This window comes from Cupressus sempervirens, chromosome 1 (assembly GCF_028749045.1).
Source record: "Cupressus sempervirens isolate cs-2001-9-10 chromosome 1, ASM2874904v1, whole genome shotgun sequence".
In the NCBI taxonomy this organism is placed as follows: domain Eukaryota; kingdom Viridiplantae; phylum Streptophyta; class Pinopsida; order Cupressales; family Cupressaceae; genus Cupressus; species Cupressus sempervirens.
The window spans coordinates 508,723,197-508,739,755 of NC_143118.1; the positions used below are offsets into that span (position 1 = coordinate 508,723,197).

A 16,559-nucleotide genomic window follows, 5' to 3' on the forward strand; every position below is an offset into this window, starting at 1 on the left:
CTATATTTGGTAGTTTTTTGGGTAGTATATATGGTAGTATATATGGTAATATATTTGGTAGTTTATTTGGTAGTATATTTGATAGTATATTTAGTAATATATTTGATAGTTTATTGAATCATTAATTTAGTCATATTAGGGCATGATGGAATTGAACCACCATCCTCCTACTTATAAAGCAGGTGCTCTTCCATTGAGCTAGTACCCTTTAAAGAATAATGCAAAAATTTGACAAATTTGTCTTCCCAACATTAAATCTACCATGATCATGGTCATTGTGTCATGTCCAAAATTTTATAACAAAAAAACAACAATTTTTTTTTAAAGGTGATAAAAACTAAGTTAATACATACTAACATCGAATGTGTTGTGGAAATATGGTGATTGAGTTCAAGTCTTTGAGGTTGTACAATTAGTTTGCTAGCGTCCTAGGGTTTTTAGTCTCTAGCTAAAACATTGTCTTGGACAAATATACATGAAAGGGTTTGGTCTTCAATGGTATGTCATTAGGTCAAGAGGTTTTAGGTTCCCGAGCACTTATGTTGATTTCAATATAAGTAGGTATAACTTAATGATGTTAGGCTCAAAAGGATCATTTTTTGTCATGCAGATAGAACACTTCTACAATATTGATATAGTTAGGGTTCAACCTTACATAATGGCTTAGTCAACCTTACTTAACTATATTGAGTTACACATTATTTGATCTGATTCGTAACACAAGTCACATTAGATTTGTTTCGTTATCATACACTTGCTACAAAATACTAGGTCAGTCCCCTACATAAAGCAATATGCACTTAAAGGTTACACTATCCAATTATTAGCATAACCTGTTGGAACTAAATAAAACATTATTTTCTTATTGTTAAATCAATTATGACATTTAATTCACCTTCTAGCATAACCCTATATCAACTATCAAGTTATCTATACTACTCTAACCTATACCTCCTTCTAACCATAACATCAACATTTACTAACTGAATGACCCACACTTACAGATTCATGATGCTACATTAAGTCATTCAAATGATATAAGTTTTGATAACAATACCCTATCATTACTCGTATATAGGAAACACAATTTGACAAACTATTTACACTAGCATGGTTATCGACCCTTATTTATATACTAACTAATTAATACTTTATGTATAAACTTATGTTTCAACATTAAATTGTATTCTAACAACTTTAATAACCTAGTATCTATTAGTATTTTTAGTCACTAAGTAAGTTCAACACTTTAACTACTAACTCAGTTCCTTAACTTTTACCAACTAATTATTCTCTTTCCATCACTACTACTAACCTCCACTAGATCTCTAATAGTCTATTTTCTTACTAATTTCTACCTTACCACCAATACTCTTTACCCTAACACTTACCATTTACATTAACCACCAACTAAATTTAATAAGTAAACTATTGAATACCAACTAATATTATTTACTAACTAATTCAAACTATCTCTATTGTACCCTTACTAAATAACATTACATACTAACAATATTTTACTACAAATTTATCTACATACCTACCTATCATCATCTTACTTTAATTTAACAATCTTTGACAACAATTTAATTCTTAAATTATCTCATTCCATTTACAAAATTCATTTCCACATCCCCTAATTAATAATCCCATTTCCTAACTAATGTTTGTATGCCAATACATATGGTTACTAACTAATAACAAATCTATTTCTACTAATTAATTAATCACAAGTAACAAACTCACTAAACAACTATACCACTAACTATTTCATCTATACTAACTAACTCAAGCATTCCTTACTTTGCTTTACTAAATTATATAGGTCTAATTGCCTACAAGTTTTAAATCATCAATTTAGTAGCTACTATCTAAATGCACAATTCTGTCAGTAAACCAGTATTGCCTAACTTGTCTGCCATAAAACCTTGAAAGTCTACCATTCAAGTATACTAACAAGATTCTAATATCACAAATGGATTAGAGAATGAATTGCAAAAAAAATGAGGGAATATTTTGAAACTAAGAATCGATTGTAGAGTCAATAGTCGACCCAAAAAAGAAATTTATTGGCATAGAAGAGAGGGTAAACATGTTGTTAATCACAAGTTCCATAACATGTGTGAGTATTTACATATAGTATAGAGAAGAATAATACCCATATCCCTTTTGGTCAAGGTCCTTATCCACTTCTTACAAACCGAAAGGTGATGGTGGAGGATACATGATTGGTGTTTTAGAATATGTGGTGTTTCCTATCATGAATCTCGATGAAAAACTATCAACAATTTCCACTGGTTGAATTTGTTTCACATTTAAAGGAACAATCTTCTCACCCTCAACTTTCCCTGTCAACTCAAACTACAGCCTTGTAATAGAGGGTTATGTTCTCCACTCCAACCAATCCTTCACACTAAAGGCTTCATCACCAATTTTCTTCTCTAATTCAAACTGTACTTTGATAAAAGTTTTTGTTGTAGCTTGAGCTTTTAACAATCTGATTGGTCCTTTCTTCTTGCTAATGGATCCAAGGATTGACTTAAGAAGTTTGTCAACACTACTTAGTTTAGGATCCAATCCAGTCATTGATGGAAGAAGCCACATCCATATGTCACTGGGACTGGGTAAATTGGAAGCAACCTCAAAGGATATTTGTGTAGATGAATCTTGTTCATGCCAAGATCTCAATTCAATAGAGCCTAGAGCTAGCCTTTTAACCTTCAACTTATTTTCTGTTGAATCAGACTCACTAATGGATGATGCGGTCAATGAAGTTGGACCCACAATTCGGAGAGAAAAGGGTTTTTCCCATCACTGGAAGCACACTTTAGCTCTGTGGCAAGTTCAATCTGTTTGAAAACTGGATTTCCATTCTCAATGTTTTTGATAAGGGGTAAAGGAAACTGGATGGGTTGTCTTAGGGTCAGTTCTTTGGCACCTCTAACCATAACCACAGCTCCATCTACTAGCACTACTTTCTTCGACACCCCAGCTTCTACATCGTGCTGTAAATAAATAAAGTTTTGATATTAGTAATCTTCAATGTAAGCCAAAGTTGTCTCACTTATTGCTTATGTCTGATCAATGGATTTTAAAATATACTTACGATTAAATAAGTATATCTTTTGTTAGTTGAAGAGCGGGCCCTAAGAGGAGCTAATAAACACATGATACATCTATTTTAAATCAAAGTATCTTTCATTAAATATTCAATCACATGAGAAAAATACTACCTCTTTGACAGCTAGGTCATGATGTCAAAAAATCACCACAAAAAGCATTATTGCATTAGGCTGCCCAAAAATTAACTATCCACACCATTAACTAGCTATAGACTTATCTTCATAGAAAATTGCATGCCTATAGCATTATTCTCATTTAAAAAAATTAAACATGTTGTTCAAAAGTTTATTATACCAAGTAATAATAACATTAACATTTCTTCTATAAGTGTCTAATGAAATTGAAATACAAAATATATGAAGAACCCCTTCTAGTAAACAACTTCAAGACTCGATTTATATTGCTTTAACTAATAGGTTTGAAACAATTTTTGTTAACTAAATTTTGTAGATGGCATTCAGATGGAATAGTAACAACATATAATTTATGTGGTTTGAATTCCCTAATTAAAATAGTGCTACCATATGGATCCATAAAGATGATGTGAAAACAACATTTTCTTCAGAGTCCAGATAGTATGACACAACAGAAAAAACCCAATGTTAACAAATCAAGATATGTACCCATATAGAGGACAACTTCAAAGTAGGGATGCCTCATAAATTTTCCCCTACCATCCTTTGCTAACAAAATAAGGAAAGAAATATAGCTAACCTGATGTCCCATAAATGCCTAATGTGCATTCGAATGGCTGGGTATGTCATGTCCTAGGGACAATCAGCTACTCCATTGCAAAAAACCACTTTTTTAAAATATAATTTTAGTGTAAATCTTCCACCTAAGATCAAAAAAATTTAATTGTAAGGTTAAGTTTTCACACTAGAATACCAAACTTTGATCGAAATGATCCACACCTAAATAGCTCATGGAAAGTAATGACAGTTCTCAAATAGCTAGAGTGCAACCTAATAGATATTTTCTTAATGTTTACTTCCTTAACTGCAACTACCAAATTTCCCTCAAAAGAAAATATGACTCATTTAAGAACCTTTTCAATAGGCAATTGATATTCCAAAGAAGAATTAAGATTCGAAAAATAAAATTGAATTAGTTGTCATAATTCCAGTGAACATTGTTGCTTTCATGTTTATTAAAAAGCCCCTATATTCAATATAGCTTAAGAAAATCTTTTTATGATTCTTCGTGAAAATTGATCATAAAATGGATACAATGCACAGTTAGATCCATTCATGTTTGCATCATATTGTACATTTTTGGGCTTTGTCTTTATCCTAAACTTGTGTGCTAGAATAAAAAATCTCCCAATATACAAAAATATGATGACTCTAGAATTCTATATGTGGTTATCTCAAACTTGAAATATAAATCTTGAATGTATATCTGTAATCATCAAAATACAGAAACAATTTAGAAAAATTCATATTTAAAGAGCTAGGAAATTCTGAGATATGTTACATAAGGAGAGTCAAACTACTATTAACTAACTTTTGCAAAGCTGAAATTTATGCATTGGAAATATAACTAAATTCTTTTCTTGCTGAATCATTTTGAGCTTAACTCTAATGTGAGCTGTCACTTCAACACTATTGTTTTGTATTTAGATTCTATAATATACGATGAGTGTCGAATCAATGTTATCACATGAATAATTAATATTTTGTTAAGATTTAAAAAAAACCTATTTTTTAATAGCCACCCCCTGTTACCCTCCAAAATGGCCATTCTCTGCACTCCTTGTTCGAGAAACTTGGTGTAACATAGGTAGAAATAGCTTTATCTCTATTAGTCCACCTCACATCTCTGACTACCATGGTGCAGAGCCTACATTAGTGCACAAAAAAAATAAAAATCCTATACATATAAAAGCAGGTTTGGAAACAGTTTTATGAAGGGGGCTTCAGGATATATGATAAAGGATTGAGGTGTCCCAAACTCTTAATGATTTTTAATTTCTTCCTCTCTTTATCTTTATCTATCAGAATTTTATGCACTTGGCAAGATCTATTCTGCACTGCAGCTCTTGTTTTCTATGACTCCAAACTCTCAACAAAGTTGGAATCATAATGTTGCTCATAGAAAGCATTAGTGAAATTCTCAATTTCTATTTTTCTTGATAATGCCTTCCTTGAGAGCCTGTGCCTTAACCAAATAAAAGTTTACAAACTATTTTTGTAGAATAAAGATATGCCACGTCTTCTACCAATAGTTGTCTAGCACTAAGGCTTTAAAATTATTTGATGGATACACTTTAATTTGATAAAAATGGTAACTTCATGAGACGATTTGGGTAATTGACACGAAGGAGAAGGACTTGTACTCCTTTAAAGATTACTTGTCCATCCATTTTCAAACAACTTAACCCATTTTTTCTATGGAAGGAAGACTACTGTCATTTTTATCTAGAGCCACAACTTGAAGTACTTTTTCCTTATCAATTCAGTTCGTCACATCTACATTTCTAGAAATAATTGAGAAAATTTAGAGACAAGTTGTTGCACTTGTGGTTCTGATAAATGATGTTCACAAGTACAAAAGCAATGGGAGTGCCATCGGTGAAATGAATGCTGAGTATGGATATCATCTGCGTATATCTAACACACATAGCTACCAGAGCCTTTTCCATTAAAATATCTAGTGTAAATGTCTGGAAGCGCCTATTTTTTTTGCATAGGATTAGATGATACCAAAAAGAGTTAATTGTGATACCTATTTGCATTCATTTTAAAGATTCTAAAACCCTTAAAAGCAATTTTACTGGCATAAATCTATCAAACAATTCACCTATCTTTTCAATCATGTGTACAACTAATACTAGAAAGGGATGGAGGATTTCCAAATTAACATCATAGTTGCATTTTTAAAAAAATTTTCTAAAACCTTTAGAATAATTTTATTGGTATTTTTGTCAAACAGTTCGTCTGGCTTACCTACAGATATTTGAAGGCATTGTATCAGACAGCTCGTGTTCTTTGCCTATGGCCAAACATTTCTTTAAGGCGTTGTAATCAGATAGGTACCATGCTTTTCTTATGGTCACAAATTGATTTCAAGCATTATGTCAAACAATTTGTGTGCTTTGTTAATTCTTGAGAATTTCTTTAAAGCACTGTGTAAAACAGTTCAGACACCCCATTTATTGGTAAATTTATTTGATGAATTTTGTCAAATAGTTTACACAATTTGTATGCTAGTTGAGATGACATTAAATATTCTATTAAAAGATTTCTGGTTGAGATGACATCAAGTATTCAATTAAAAAATTTACATACCTTAGATATCAACTGATGTCCATACCCTATTTCAATACACAAGTTGGCAAAGAAATTAAATTCGTCAACAATACCATTAAAAACTGACCTCATGGATAGCGTTTACACAAGAAAATCTGCATTTCCTTGTCATCTGCTAGGTTCTCTGTTCGAGTTCCTCAAAGAAGCAAGTGAAATTTTTAAAACCTTGGAGAGCTATTATCAGCAGATTATAGTTCATTTAGCATCATCCTCACCGCATCACTGTAATCCCTCTATCCATCTCACCCACTGCACAGGCAATTTTAAAGGATATACCACAATGTTGGTTTCCCAGTCTGCGCTTCCTCTGCCGCAACCTATTTCCATCTGCCTTCCCTGACATCTTTTTAAATTTTCCTACATCATTTGTACCATTTTTTATTTGCAGATAAGGCATTTGGTTGCCTGCATAGCCGCTTCCATTAACCAATGAAAGTAGGGCATATATTGGTTAAATTGGCTAAACAAATAATATTTTATAAAATTATAATTATTGACAAATATTCATGATCTATTTAATATAACAAGTAATATATTTTATAGCTATTTCATTATATTTATTAGATTTACGTCATTATATATAAATCAATTATATTAGTGAGATATTGCTACGATTTATCAAAGGGCAGTTTATATTAAGTTGATTACCTAAAAACTAATTAACTCAAACAATTTGGATTAAAAAATTAGAGTAATAAACTAAGTTGTCATAATGTACTCTAACACAACAATGTGATTGTCTTTATCTTCAACAAAAATATGATTGTCAGTTCTATGAAGATGCTATAGCATAACGATAAATTATATCCTTATTTTTTTATCATATAGGAAGTTTATCTTGGTAAATAGTTTCTTTTGAAAATTAAAAAATAATAAACAATATATGAATAACTAACAACTATTCTCAAGAGTAAATGGATAAAACATGAACACTTGAACTAGACTTATAGGATTTCACCTCTGACAAAAGATGTTTTAATACAACACATTTTACCATATTAAACATCATTCTTTTCTCTTGGATCATCTACGTAACTCATTATAGACTCCAATGCCTCCAAAAGTATATCCTATGTGATATTGTTCCACAACCTGTAGCCCCAAACTCCATGAGCTTTGAATAAAAATTTTTCCTCCCTCACTTTTTTCAGCAAATTGTTTAGAGAACTTCTCATGACTGGGAACAATATTGTGTTTTCTGACTTTAAATGATTTTGGTGACCATGTGATGGTTTTTCTATAGAGATCCACCTAGCCAATAACATATCAACTAAGTTGTCAATAACTAGTAATCATGCCTTAGTTTGCAATGGGTTGCTAAAGTGGTATGGAAACTAAATTAGTGTAAATTATTTTCTATATGTACTTTTTTAGAGTAATGAGTTTACTTTTTCTATCACTACGATATATATTTTTTGTATTAAAGGGTTAAATGGATAATGCATAGCTTTGAATCAACTGTGCATCCACATATAGGGATCCAAACATGATTAAACTAAAATCTTTAAATCAAGAGATAAGTATGTTATTTACTAATAAGCTCATGTGAAGGTTGCAATAAGGAGAGAGGAAGATATAGTTCAATATGTACAGGGTGTACAAGGATCAAGAGAAACAAAGAGAGATAAAAAGAGATAGAGGTGAAGAAGAAGATAAATGATAGTATCTTGTACATTAAACTTTTACTTATAAGCATATCTTGCTTTTGAAATGACATCCCTTGTTTCAATCTTTCCCAACCAACATTACCTTTACACACATTTCAATATGCATTTTTAATATTTGTAACTCCTCCCACTTGCTAATTTGGTCATACAATTTTTGCACATTATCTTACATGCAATATTTTTCTATTCACTATCTTGCATTTTGTATTTGCATCAGATTTTTTTTTCGATGAGACTGATGTTGAGCTTCTAATTGGAGGATTCCATAATAAGTCAAGCTTTTCTCAAGTGGTTATTTTGTTGAGCTTCTTTCATTATTGGAGTTGGGATTTTTTTTTATGAATTTGACATTACTAATTTACTACACAATAATTTGAAATACTCATGGACAACATGAATTCTAAGACTATTGGATGTCCTTGATTTTTGTAATACTTTGTAAATTTTTTTTGATCATCCTACTTACTAGTAGGGAGGCTCTTGTGCATATCACTCTACATGAACAAGTTCCCCTAGAGGTTGGGCCTAGTCAATGGGAAGGGTGATAATTTGTTAGGTATTTAGGCTCTTAGAAAATATGATGTATGGCTCTATTTTTTTTTGTCACAAGGTAGTGAGGACAATGTCCTTTATTATTCTTATATTGCTATTAGGATTTAACTGTGTAATTTTTTAGTCAAACTCATTGACCCATGTTTCATGAGTAGTGACTCAACATGAATGCATCTCTGATAAGAATAAATGGAACACTTATCACTCATTGGACCTAGGTGATGCTCATAGAGGTGAAGCACCAAGACTTCATGGGAGGTCACTCATTCCAATACTACTCCAGCTTGACAGAGTTTTCTCCATGTTTAAACCCAAACCCATTTGTGAAACCTTCAGAAAGTATAATATAAGACTTCAGGATGATATTTTTAATATTTTTAAAATGAAGGAAAATTTAAAAAATAAAAATCTATTAAACTCAATAAGAAAATAATAACAAAGACCATATAAATTTCCTTCTAACATTTTATATTATTACAATATGCTTCACTAATAGAAAATACCTGATGGTATACACAAACCCTAATTTTTCCCATATGAAGCTCCATGGAAGTTTAGAAAAATGATCACTATTGAGAATTATAGAGGTGCATCTTAGAATTTGGAAAGTTGCATTGCTTTGAAATTTTTATTTTGAACTCTTTAACTAAAATATATGTGATATAGACATTGTTATTGAAATGAACAAAAAAATATCAAATTTATATTAAAAATTATAAACTATATTAGTTAAACTAGATATCCTAATACATATTAAGAGTTTTTGTTGTACAAGAACTTTCTTTTCTTTTATTTGTATTCATGACTAACTATTTTGATATAAAAATTGTGTCCATTAATAAAATTTCCTCTTATGTATTATTTTATTTTTTAATCAATTGAATTCTTGAAGGAATTCTATTCGTCTAACTACCTCCAACTATCATCATGAAGTGATCTACCAATATCATATATGTTAAAAAGTAATTTAAAAGAATACATTGTGTAAAAAATATTGAATCTTATAATAATTATATTTTTTAAAGGGTATGTGCAGGATCATGGTCAATCAAACTCTGCTCTTATGTGGCAATAAAAAATCAAAAAATTAGGGTTATGTCAAATTGACATACATTTTTCTACTTGTTATTAACTTTATATCAAAAAGTTGAGAGAAAAAAATCTCTAGTAAATTGAATGTAGTTTATAAACTACTAGGACTTATCTCAAAAAAATAAAATTGATTGGTCAAAATTTTAAACTTTAATGCATTATTACAAAAAATTTAGAACAAATATAAGAAGTAGACATATCTCTGACCACCTTAATCAAAATCAAAAGATAATATTTTATAACAATATTCTAGATATAAGTATTAGACTCATGCCTGGATATGACAAATATTTTTGGGTATTTTTATTTTAAATAAATAATAATTAATTAATTTTTTACTTGAGTATTTTTGAAATAAAAAAACTCTCATGTCTAACCACCTTAATTAATTCAAAAGTCTACAAAATTAAAATTTTCATTATTTTTCCTTATAGTAGAAGAAACATAGAATGTGATACATCTTTTGAATTTTAAAAATGTTGTACCATTTGAAATTTATAGTTGTTTTTCAAATAGTGTGTTAGTTAGCACTTTATACATAACCTCATTAGAAAATAAGTAATAATTACTTACTAAACTCATAATTTGACAAACCTTACATTTATGGAAAGATAAGAACATTCTTAAGAATCCCTTTTCATTTCATCAAATTTTGGTGAAAAAAAAGTCGTCAGCTACATGTTTGAAGTAAAAATCACATACAAGCATACCAAAAGCACATTTTTAGTATGTTTTTAAAGTTGACCATATAGGTTTGGTATCAAAAGATATATTAGACCTTATAAAGATAATAATTGTTTTCATTCAGTATCAGGGTGGGTGGAAAAAAAGTTGGAATATATTTTGAAATGATTTGAGATATTTCAAAGCTATAGATTTTTCAGATCGCCACATTTTGGCACACCATGATCCTACACATACCCTAAAGTACCTTAAAATATTATTATAATAATTAAAAACCTCAATTGTTTTTAAAATTTTGAAATATTTATTTAAATATTGTATTTCTATCAAATAATCTAAATGAGATAGATTTATTTAGCTAACATATTGTTAAACAAGAATGTAAATAGATACTTATTGGACTTTTAAGACAATGCAATCTAAATGATAATACTTGAAATTAACAATGATATGATAGAATTAAAATAGTGCGTACAAAAAGAAAATGAAAAAAATCCATGACTTGTGATGATTTGATAGTAGTTCATTGATTTTTATACAATTTGGACTAGTAGAACCTAATATTTAGCTCCTCCTACGCAAATAGTAAATACCTTTCTTGTAAATATATTTAAATCATAAATATTTATTGTATTTATTATAAAATTATTTTATTTCAATGTTTAGTACTCATTAATTTAAATTGGTTCTCACTATTTACTAAATACAAAAATGTTAAATCGTAATGATAATAAAAATAACATTGTATTTTATAAAGATGGTTATTACATGACATTAATGTGATTAATATACATTATATGTTGACATTATAAAATACTTAATTGATAATTAATCTTTTTGATATGTAGAGATGGACTTGGAATTTTCTTTTGAGTGCATGGAGATTTTTTTATTTTTTTTCAAGATTTTATATATAAATTTTGAGGAGTTCAGGTGCAAATTGGGGAGATTTTGAGTTTGTCTTTAGTTCACTATTAGTTGAGTGGGCATTCAAGGGAGTTAACTAATAATTATGTATTGATTGACATGAGCTCAATGGGCGAGTAATAAAAGTAATGAAATTTTTCAAGAATGTATTAATATGATAAAAAAATCATTCATCATTCATTTTGTCTTTTGTTTTGGGTTTCTAATTATTAGTGACCAATTATTTAGTCATTTATTTGATCATTTATTTAGTTACTTATCTTTGTCTAGCCTTGTAATTTTACCCGATAATCAACTTAGTCATTTATTTAGTCACATATTCATATAATATTGCTATAATTTGATCACATTTAGTCATGTGACTAAAATTGTTAGTCTCATGACTAAATATTTTAGTCTCATAATCATTTATTTACCAAAATTCTACTAGTGTAACCTCATAAATGTATAATTTTAATTAATTGAATAATTAAATTCAATAAATTAGAATGAGGATATATCTTATTAAATCAAATAAATTTAATTCCTTTGTACATTAGCTAAAAAGATAATTTTAATTTAATTAAAATATGAAGGCTCATAATTATATTAAACTTAATTAATAGGTTTAATGTATCTAATTTGAGTCAATAAAGAGTGTAATTAATACAGATTAGGGATTCTCTGCATTTGACACTTAGGTCAAGTGCTAATTATTAAAATTAGAATTGAGACTTGATTAAATAGACCAGAATTGGTTTAGCATGGCAATGTGCCAATTTTGGGGTATTACATTTGCCCCTCTTTGAATGAATGTGCAAACTACACATTTGATTCAAAGAAATTAGAAGTATGAAACATAGATCAAGAAATGAGATTGGTTCTGAAATCGATGATACAAAGACCAATTAATAAGCTTTTTAAAGTTATCTCCAGAACGAAGTTGAACCTTAGGGAATCTAGATAGAACACCTAGATACCAAGATGATAAGCTTTTTAAGGTCATCTCCAGAACGAAGTTTAACCTTAGGGAATCCATATAGAACACCTAGTTATTGGAATGATAGAATCAAAGATTATCAAACTTCAAAAAATTGTTTCTAGAATGAGACTCAATTCTCAAGAGTCAGGGTTAGACTGTCTCGATACTTGTCCATTAGAAAATGACAAGATTAATTATGATTCATAAAATTATCCCTAGAACAAGGCTTAATCCTTCGGAGTCAGGATTAGATTGTCCTGATACCTATCCATTGAATAATGATCGAAAGAAAGAGCTTAGAATTATCTCCAGAATGAAGCTTAGTTCTTAGCAAGAGGTTAGGATTATCTCTAGAATGAAGCTTAATCCTTAGCAAGAATTTGGAATTATCTCTAGAATAGATCTTAATCCCTAGCAAGAATTTGGAATTATCTCCATATCAGAGCTTAATCCCCCAGAGTCTAGATAGAACACCTAAATATCGGTCCATGAAAGAGATAACAAGACCTATTATGAGTCATAGAATCATCCCTAGAATGAGGCTTGATCCCTAGGAGTTAGGGTTAGATTGTCTCGATACCTGTCCATCACACTTTGATAAGGACTATTATAAGATTGATCAATTGATCAGAAGATGACATAGATGACATAGATGACAAATAGAGAGGAACAAAAATGCCCCAAGTGATGAGACGCCCTGAGCGACAAGGACATAGGATTTAGATTGAGTTGAAGCTAGTTTTGGAAGATTCAATGATGTAATCATCTTGCCCCCTTAGGAGCGAAATCGAAAGATGACACATCGAAATAGTGATGTAGAGTAGTATATTGAAGAAATCAAAGATTCAAAAGAATGTAGAATGGATCATAAGAATCTAAAGAAAATTTGGAGTCAATTCGGAGTGATTTCAGGGTCCAAAAGACCAAGTTTGACCAAAGTTGACTAGAGTTGACTTTTTAAAGAAATAATGATTTGAAAAGATTCCAAGATTCACAAAGTATCCAAAAAATGGACTGCACAAGCATTCGATCATGTTAGTCCCAAAATTTTAAAATGTGATTTTGCACTGTTTAAGTGTGTCCAATTTCATATTCGATCTTGAAAATGAGTTCAAAGTAGCCAGATTAACCAAGGGGTAATCTTCACGCCAATCAGAACACTTTGAAAAATTAGGTCAAAACCTATATAAGGGCCCAAAGGGTCATTTTCAATTCATTTGTGCTTTTGTCTTTTGTGAAGAAGAGAGCTCTAAGGAGAAAGTGGTGGTCCCAATGTGTACACATCGATTTGAGCTCTCTAGGAAACACAGTTGGCCAGCGGAGTATGGTCCACCAATGAGTCATTGATAATCTTGCTTCGTATTTGAAATTTCATGCATTTCAAGTATTTTTTAGCATGTTTTTAGATTATTTTGAATTTGTCATGTCATTTTCATGCGAGGATGTCATTCCTCACGCGATGCCAATTGTCCTTTATGTGAAGAAGTACCAAGCTAGTACTTCTTCACAAGGTACTATGGGTTTCCTCATATGGAAGATACCCATTTTTTGTGTGAGAATCCCTAAACATGGCTAGTTTTTCACTATCATTTGACCTTTCTCATGTAAAGAGGTGTAATCTCATGCAAGAATATGAAATCTCACACAAAAATATGGTGTAAATTGTAAATTTAGGTGTTAGAAATTTGATTTTTCATTGATAAGTTGTGCTTTTTTTGGTCATTTTTGCTTATCTAAGACTAATCGTGTGCATTTTGTTTGCGTGTGTGTAGGTTAGCTTTCTTGATGTCAGATTCTGATCAGATTATCGGCCTTATGGAGCTTTGTTGTGATAGTTAGATGATGCTGACATGGCACACATTGATGCTCTAGGATTATCATATCTTTGCCGGATTCCCACATTGTTGGTGAATCATAGCCTATCGACTGCACTAGTTGAGCATTACCATTCGGAGACAAACACCTTCCATCTACCCTAGGGAGAGATGACTATCACCCCAAAAGATATCTATAGGATAGTTTGTATACCATTCCACGGGCCACAGATAGTGTACGACACAGTGCCATAGATAGGCATAGCAGCATTGAAGGCTATATTCGAAGAGGACATCATCATGGGAAGAGCCATCACCTGGGATGAGCTAGTGCATACCTATGGTCCCACCCATAGGTTGGCAACAATACTTGGTATATTCATCAGCTGCTTTCTGATGGTGGACAGAGGTCAACATGGTTTAGAGTGTGGATAGAGACAGATGTTGTAGTTGATGCTAGAGGCACCCAAATTATATGGATGGGGTCAGTGCATGCTCACTCATATGTTCCATGAGATGCACAAGATCATATATCATGAGAGGAAGAGCATGGTTGTCAGGGTCTATGTTCTTCAGGTATGGGCATGGGAGCATTTTCCCATTATGATATCCATGTTTACAGATGAGAGACAACCTATGGAGTTGTATATATGTAGAAATCAAGGCCAATTGACCCAAGTAGCTTTGGGGAAGACTAAGCAGTGGAGAGGTCAATTTGATGACCTAGTGGTAGTGGTATGGAGACCATGGAGAGAGATTGAGGCATGTGATGATGCACAAGTGGAGCTAGGGTATATGTTTACATCTCAACCCACTGATAGGTCTCTTCGTGCAGGTCATAAAAATATTCTTGCTAACATGAGTATGGTGATAGTATGGTGAGCCACAGGACATATCACATGAGTATTGCTCTTATGCATGGCTTGCTATGGATTTGGAGAATTGGTGGTCAGTGAGGTTAGACCTAAGCCATTTGATGATTGATATGCAGTCTATAGTGGTGACATAGGATTACTTTCCAGCCATAGCTGATGAGGACATGACTCTGACATATTAGGTAGACTTTGTGAGTCATCCCTTTCTACAATTCATTGACCTAGTGGGGATGGTTATACCTGTATAGCTAGTGTAGGCACCATAGCCACCAATATAGTAGCCATAGCAGGAGAGATCCAAATAGAGGACCCAATAAATTATGATTCCTCCTCAATAGATGAGATTAGATCCAAATGCTAGTGGTAGTGGGACATGTTAGAAGCATCCTTGAGGTGAGATGGGCTCCCTAAGAGCAATTAGAGGAGACACTCAGAAACCATGCAGAGAGGTAGAGCGACCAGTCGAGAAGCCAAAGCAGGGGCTAAGTGACGAGGAGATGCAAGATCAGCCTACTGCTAGACCACAGGGTAGAGGTATCCTGGCACAAACCTAGGATAATCCCCTTAGGAGATCTAGAGATCAGGTGAGGACTGCACGACGGTAGTTCCAAGAAGAGCTACATATACAACTTGTAGTGCAAGACACTAGGATAGTAGAGTGGGATCGCAAGATCCACAACTTATGAGAGTAGCTAGAGCGAGAGGCTTGTAGATCGAAGCAACAATAGGATTAGATTTGGCTGCAATCAATGAGGGCATCCTACTACTATGTAGCATACGTTGTAGTAGTCCCAGATGAGGTAGAGCAGGTGCCTCAATTTTTACAATATGTGAGAGAGTCAAGAGGTACACGACCTCTAGCGAGACTAGATATGCATCCTCCTCCTCCTCCTCTACTAGTTGGAGGTGAGGAGGAAGGAGAGAGTTAGCTTACATTCTTCTGATTTTGTTCTGGCTATGTATCAATTGGTGTGCCAACACCATTTTGTATCATTTTGAGAGCAATAATGCTCGAGTAGTGTCTAGCTTTGTAGTGATGTATACATTTGACTTCACACACACATACAAACACAAAGATATATATATATATATATATATATATATATATATATATATATATATATATATATATATATATATATATATATGAGATTTTTGATTCGAGTACCTTTGCATGTGTCATCTTTCTCTCTTTATAGTTTTTTGTACATGAGATGTTAAAGCTTATGAGTATGTATGCAAATTTGATATGATGTATGATTGTAGTGTAGATGAGATGAAATGAAAAATGTGAATGAAGTAACATCTCATGTAGTGTTCCATTTTTTTGATATCGACAGGTATCCCATGAAGATCGAGAGGATGAACCAAAGAACCAAACGCTTGTGCATTCATGAAGGAACGTGATACTTTGAATGAACCAACAATCCCTCATTACAAAGGATGCAAGTAAGTCAGTGATCAAACCATGTACTTATGCAATGCAACTCTAAGTTTGGTTACCAAGCTTTGAAAATTATCATCACTGAATGTGCAGCTAAATCTCAAATGTT

General features: G+C 31.8%; 1 pseudogene; it reads right to left on the bottom strand.

The window, feature by feature from the left end:
• Window positions 1-2,193: 2,193 nt before the first annotated feature.
• On the bottom strand, window positions 2,194-6,777 carry LOC149578466 (protein TUNICAMYCIN INDUCED 1-like; annotated as a pseudogene).
• Between the last annotated feature and the right edge of the window lie 9,782 nt (window positions 6,778-16,559).